Here is a 7055-nt window from a genome sequence, read left to right on the forward strand (position 1 = left end):
TCATCTAAATTTAGCGTTCCTGGGACCAAGAAGCCTCCTCTTCACTCTATACCAAGTATCCTCTCCTCTCCTCTCAGTTTGGTAGTTTTGTTTCATTCCCTCTCTCCAGCTCTACTACTTAACGATTCTTAGTTTTTCTTTCTTGTTGCATTTTACTTCAAATTTCAATTTCACCATAGACTCCAACTCTATTTCACGAATAATATCGTAAGAGGAACAAGAAGAAAAAGCCTTTTCGACCTTGGGGGATTAGCTCAAATGGTAGAGCGTTCGCTTAGCATGTGAGAGGTAGCGGGATCGATACCCGCATTCTCCATGCCAGTTTTGTCCTCTGGCCTGCAGCTGGGACTTAAGCGGGAAGTTCTCTAGATGTGTCTGGGAAAAATTAAGTCAGTTCTTCATCATTAATACAATACCTTCTGTACCTGAAGTTCACAGATTGGCCCCAGGCTGTTAATGAGACCAAGAGTTCCTGATTTTCTTTACCAGCCAGTGTCAGATGAAGCTGTGCATTGTTCACCTACAAGTGTTCAAGATCGGGTTTTAGGAGACCCGGTATCGCTGATATAGTCCAATAAGACAAGGTCAAAGGACACTAAGACCGTGCAGCTAATTCGCGGCTTGGAAACTTTTTCTAGGTGTAGAGCGATCCGTACCCCAGATAAAGTCAGAGAAATCCGTCTTCTCCCATCATCCTGTGCTTGGACTGTGCAGTCATTGTGGAAGGGCCTCGGGCGGCCGGTTACCCAGCACTCCCTCTCCACTTCTTCACTTAGAAAAGCACAAGTTCTCTCCTCAGCAAAATAGCTCCAGTACGAAATAGTGGAAACGCTGACCGCGACCGAATGCGAGTCTTTCCCGCTACCCAGATCTGGGTGTTCCTGCAAGGGAGGGAGCACTTTGCCCTTGTGCCAGTGGAAGGAGATTTCACGTCGGGGACCCACACAAAAGCATCTCGTCCTCTGGCCCAGAACAGGCCTCCCTCTCAGAAGGAGGGTTCCAGAACAGGACTTCTCAGTCCTCCAGTGTGAGAGTCCCAGGGGAGAGAAGGGGTATGGTGGGAATGGGGTGAAGGTGGAAACCTTTGCTGCGTGTAGTGAGAAAGGAAGTTCAGCTGTGGGAGCCACTGGAGTTTCGTTCATAGCTGTCCTTCTAGGGAGTAAGAAGGGAAGGCTCAGGCAGAGGAGATAGAGAGGCTGAGATCACACTGAGACTGAAGAGTAAGATAATAGGTCTAATCTATAGGGAAAAGTGATAGCCTGACAAGGAATATTCATTTATTATTTTTATTATTATTCAAGGCACATATTTTAGGGGCAATTCAACAAGCATTTAACGAGAATTCTCCATTGCCAAGGGTGGGGATAATATTAATAATGAAGACCTTGCCTTGGATGTGATGGGGAAATGAAATAGATAAAAATACTCCCCGAGTATTGGGGGAGGAAAAGGATAATCTTCCCTCCTGTCTTTTGGGGAAGGAAAAACAGGACTACTGGAACCTGAGCTAAGCTTTCTGACAAAAGCTGTAGCAGCCTGAAAGCAGAGGTATATGGACATTTGTAAGAAGGCCCTGAGGAGACTCTTCCCAGATACCTGCAACTGGTATTTGGAGAAAGGTGAGTGGAAAGGGAGAGACTTCTTACCTAAACTATCTCTTTGTGGGACGGGATAGCCCGAATCTTTGCTCTTCATCTACCCCTAGCCTTCCTATAAGACTGTCCAGAGAGGACTAGGAGGTAGTCTGCAAAAAGCTACCAAGATTCTGGGCTGCATGTTAGAGTTGTTTCAATTGTTTGTCTTCTTGCAAAAGATCCTAGACTCATGATTGCAGGACAAGTCTGCTTCTTGTTCCATCTCTTCTTCTATTATAGGATCCTAGATACTAACTCAAACTTAGTGCCCTCTCTATTCAGTGGCTATAGATCAATCCTCCTGACCCCTGATTATATGTAAATTGATTGGGAGAATTGATTAGAACGAGGTAGGGAGAACTAAAATATTTATTTTTGATTGTTCTGGAATTAAGAATGGCACAACATCCATCAACTAGCAGGTTGGGAACATGAGATACATTGTTTTATACTCAATTCAATCCCATTTCTCTATTGCTCCAATAATTCTTTAATAGGATGTGGGGGACAAGGTGAGGAGGGACACCACATAAACACATCTCTGTGGTTAGATTCTATGTTGGGTAGAAACCAGGGACTGAAATGCTATCGGTAAAGAAGTAAGCTTTTGAGGGGAAGGGCTGTCTGTGACCCTTCTTTGTCTCTCTTAGTACAGTAACTAACACATCAGAAACCCTTAACTGTTATGGGCCAGAACTTGAAACAAGGTGCTAACTCACTGGAATCGATAGAAACAATGTTTATGTACTTGGTTCACACCTTTGGATTTCACACCTTTGGGAGAGTTCACATTAGCTTGCACATTAGAGTTCATACCTCTCACACCTTTAGAGTTCACATCTTTAAGAGATCATATCTAAGGAGCTTTCACAACCCAACTAGAGACTTCGGGAGATTTACAAGTCTAACCCACAATTCCACTTTGGGAGGAGGAGTCAAGATTCATTATAACTTCTACAATGGAATTTGAAGACTTTGGATTCAGAGAGAGCTGGAGGCTGAAGCTGACAGAGGCAAAGGAAAAGCTGCAAGAGCTCTTGGAACCAAGGAGAGAGATAGGCTTTTAAGAAAATTAACCAGGCTATTTTGAAGGAAACAATAAAAGATCTGGATTTTAACTCCTGGCTGCATTTGGGGTGATTATTGATTTGAACTGAACCTAAGGCTGCCTCCAGAAGCCCCCCAAGAAACCTGCTACCAGCAAACCACCATATTTGAGAAAAGAGAACATTACACTTAACTATTAACTTGGGGAGAAAAAGAAAGACTCACCCTGCTACTTATCTCCTGTTTGACCTTGAACAAAGTCCTTTAATTCTCTGGGCCTCAGATTCCTTATCCATGAAATGAAATAATCTCCCATCTTTAATGATTACTTATAGTTCTATTGATTACAAATTAACTATAAAATATCCTATATTACATGATAAATATTTGAAGGCAGGGGGCAAACAACACTGTGTGAGGTCTCAGCAAATTGGATCCATCAAGGCTGGATTTCCGGAAAAGGTGGCAACTTTAGAGTTGAGTTGTAAAGGCTAGAGAGAAATTCAAGTAGACAATAGTGAAACTGAAGATATTAGAGAAAACCATGTGAGAGGCTAACAACCCCACATCTTCTACCTTACCTCTCTTCCTGGAAGCAAGAGCTTCATTTCTCCTGACATCTTCCTTTTTTGCTCCATCCCTCCTGAATAACCCTACAAGTTTGCAAAACCTTTCTCAGAGCCATTCTTTATGGAATTAATTATCAGAGAAGTTCAGTTTTCAAAGTGTCCATTTTCAATTTTTAGAAAATGTTTTGTTGGAGCACTCTTTTCCCCACCCCACCCCATCATTGTCACTTCTCAAAGATTTCTCACACATACATAGAACCTTCCCTTATAATAAAAAGAGTCAAGCAAAACACATCAATTCTTTGGCCATGTCTAGAAATGTGTGCGTCCTTATATTCATTTTCTCTACTGAAAGATACAGTAGATGTGCTTCACCTTCAAGTTATTCATTCATTGTTACTTTTTTTCACTACATTGGTTAGAGTTCTGAATTGTTGCAATGTTGTTTTTTATTACATTGTCAATAGCGACAGATAAATTATCCTGATGAATTTCTTCCTTCTCCATTACTCCATACAGGTTTTTTTCAATTAATTGGAGGGGAGGGAGGAGGAGGGGAAGTGTTTATCAAGACAAGGCCAAGGAGAATTCGTTAAGTATTTCACACTAGGTGATTTTGTTCAAGAAATTCACACTCTAGAATTGAGTACTTGAGCCAATTCCAAAATCGTCTGTACTTCCGTGCAGTCCTTTGCTCCACTTTGCTCAGGATATGATTTGGTCAAAGAGAGACAAGACATACGTTATGATTATTCTGCCTCTATAACCTTCCAACGTTGATAAAAATGCACTTTCCTCCCTCCTGTGCAGAGATGTGGGACTGAATCTCTTTTCCCAGTCTTTCTTTTTTTCTTATTCCAAAAGAAGGTTCGGTGCCAAGATAAGGTCAAAATGGGTTCATGACCTAGGCATAAAGAATGAAATTATTAATAAATTAAAGGAACACAGGATAGTTTACCTCTCAGACCTGTGGAAGGGGAAGGACTTTATGACCAAAGCAGAACTAGAGATCATTACTGATCACAAAATAGAAAATTTCGATTATACCAAACTGAAAAGTTTTTGTACAAACAAAACTAATGCAGACAAGATTAGAAGGAAGCAATAAACTGGGAAAATATTTTACAATCAAAGAGTTCTGATAAAGGCCTCATTTCCAAAATATATGAAATTAACTCTAATTTATAAAAATCAAGCCATTCTCCAATTGAAAAATGGTCAAGGATATGAACAGACAATTCTCAGATGAAGAAATTGAAACTATTTCTAGTCATATGAAAAGATGCTCCAAGTCATTGTTAATCAGAGAATGCAAATTAAGACAACTCTAAGATACCACACACCTGTCAGATTGGCTAAGATGACAGGAAAAAATGATGATTGTTGGAGGGATGCGGGAAAACTGGGACATTGATGCATTGTTGGTGGGTTGTGAACGAATCAACCATTTTGGAGAGTAGTTTGGAACTATGCTCAAAAGTTATCAAACTGTGCATACCCTTTGATCCAGCAGTGTTACTACTGGGATTATATCCCAAAGAGATTATAAAGAAGGGAAAGGGACCTGTATGTGCACGAATGTTTGTGGCAGCCCTTTTCGTAGTGGCTAAAACTGGAAACTGAATGGATGTCCATCAGTTGGAGAATGGCTGAATAAATTGTGTGTATGAATATTATGGAATATTACTGTTCTGTAAGAAATGACCAACAGGATGATTTCAGAAGGCCTGGGAGACTTACACGAACTGATGCTGAGTGAAATAGGAAGGACCAGGAGATCATTATATACTTCAACAACAATACTATTGATGACCAGTTCTGATGGACCTGGCCATCCTCACAACGAGATCAACCAAATCATTTCCAATGGAGCAGTAATGAACTGAACCAGCTATGCCCAAGAAAGAACCCTGGGAGATGATTAAAACCATTACATTGAATTCCCAATCCCTATATTTATGCCCATCTGCATTTTGATTTCCTTCACAACTAATTGTACAAGATTTCGAGTCTGATTCTTTTCTACAGCAAAATAATGTTTGGTCAGGTATACTTATTGTGTATCTAATTTATATTTTAATATATTTAACATCTACTGGTCATCCTGCCATCTAGGGAGGGTGGGGGTAGAGGTGAAAATTGGAACAAGAGGTTTGGCAATTGTTAATGCTGTAAAGTTACCCATGTATATATCCTGTAAATAAAAGGCTATTAAATAAAAATAAATAAATAAAAAAAGAGAGATTATAAAGAAGGGAAAGGGACCTATATATGCACTAATGTTTGTGGCAGCCCTTTTTGTAGTGGCTAGAAACTGGAAACTGAATGGATGTCCATCAGTTGGAGAATGGCTGAATAAATTGTGGTGTATGAATATTATGGAATATTACTGTTCTGTAAGAAATTACCAACAGGATGATTTCAGAAAGGCCTGGAGAGACTTACACAAACTGATGCTGAGTGAAATGAGAAGGACCAGGAGATCATTATATACTTCAACAACAATACTATATGATGACCAGTTCTGATGGACCTGGCCATCCTCAGCAACGAGATCAACCAAATCATTTCCAATGGAGCAGTAATGAACTGAACCAGCTATGCCCAGAAAGAACCCTGGAGATGACTAAAACCATTACATTGAATTCCCAATCCCTATATTTATGCCCATCATTTTACGATTTCCTTCACAAGCTAATTGTACAAGATTTCAGAGTCTGATTCTTTTCTACAGCAAAATAACGTTTTGGTCAGGTATACTTATTATGTATCTAATTTATATTTTAATATATTTAATCTACTGGTCATCCTGCCATCTAGGGAGGGGTGGGGGTGGGGTAAGAGGTGAAAAATTGGAACAAGAGGTTTGGCAATTGTTAATGCTGTAAAGTTACCCATGTATATATCCTGTAAATAAAAGGCTATTAAATTAAAAAAAAAAAAAAAATCTACTGGTCATCCTGCCATCTAGGGGAGGGTGGGGGTAAGAGGTGAAAAATTGGAACAAGAGGTTTGGCAATTGTTAATGCTGTAAAATTACCCATGCATATAACCTGTAAATAAAAGGCTATTAAATAAAAAAAATAAAATAAAATAAAAAATAAAAGTTAAAAAAAAAAAAAAAGAAGAAGTTTCGGTGCATGTGCTTAGTGTATCCGTATTCGAAAATGAAACGAGTAAAAAAATAAAAATAAAAAGCATACCATTTTCCTCCCCAAAGATTGTATACCAGATGCCTGTTTCCTATTCGCGATAAATCGCTTTATTAAAAAAGTTATGCATTTTCCTAGATGAATAATTGTTTGGTCATTCACAACAAATTGAATCCCAGTGTTTCCTTAACCCAGAAAATTCACCCTTTCAATTAGGAATTCTTCAAATCTAGAAGATTTTAGAAGTGCTTAGAGAAGATGTGCTTCAAAAATCTTGAAAGAGCTGCCGAAATAGCTCAGTTGGGAGAGCGTTAGACTGAAGATCTAAAGGTCCCTGGTTCGATCCCGGGTTTCGGCATTCCTGTTGGTGTTCACTTGTTTTCCTTTTTTCATCTCGGTTACTCATCTCCTTTTAAGTCCCTTCGGTATTGCAAGTGTTTCTGTGAGACTTGAGAGCTCCATAGTGCCCTTTCTCCCATGGACTGAACGTGCAGAAATTAAGGTCACTGTGTGGAGTGGGCTGCGGGCTAGGCGCACTAATGGAAACCAAACCGTAGAAGAGGAATTTTGGGCCTTCTCTTTTCGAGGTCACGTGGTTATTTTTGAGCCCAAGAGCACTTGTTTCCTGAACTTCTGTTTCTCATCCTTCGTTA

The 7055-nt window shown here is 39.7% G+C and overlaps 2 non-coding genes across 2 annotated transcripts; both read left to right on the plus strand.

Annotated features, from left to right (window-relative positions):
- Window positions 1-243: 243 nt before the first annotated feature.
- On the plus strand, window positions 244-316 carry TRNAA-AGC. Its single transcript has one exon. It is a non-coding gene; the product is annotated as a tRNA-Ala (tRNA).
- A 6371-nt stretch (window positions 317-6687) lies between these two features.
- On the plus strand, window positions 6688-6760 carry TRNAF-GAA. The gene has a single exon. It is a non-coding gene; the product is annotated as a tRNA-Phe (tRNA).
- Window positions 6761-7055: the final 295 nt, after the last annotated feature.

The sequence above is a fragment of the Sarcophilus harrisii genome, chromosome 1 (assembly GCF_902635505.1).
Source record: "Sarcophilus harrisii chromosome 1, mSarHar1.11, whole genome shotgun sequence".
Taxonomy (NCBI): domain Eukaryota; kingdom Metazoa; phylum Chordata; class Mammalia; order Dasyuromorphia; family Dasyuridae; genus Sarcophilus; species Sarcophilus harrisii.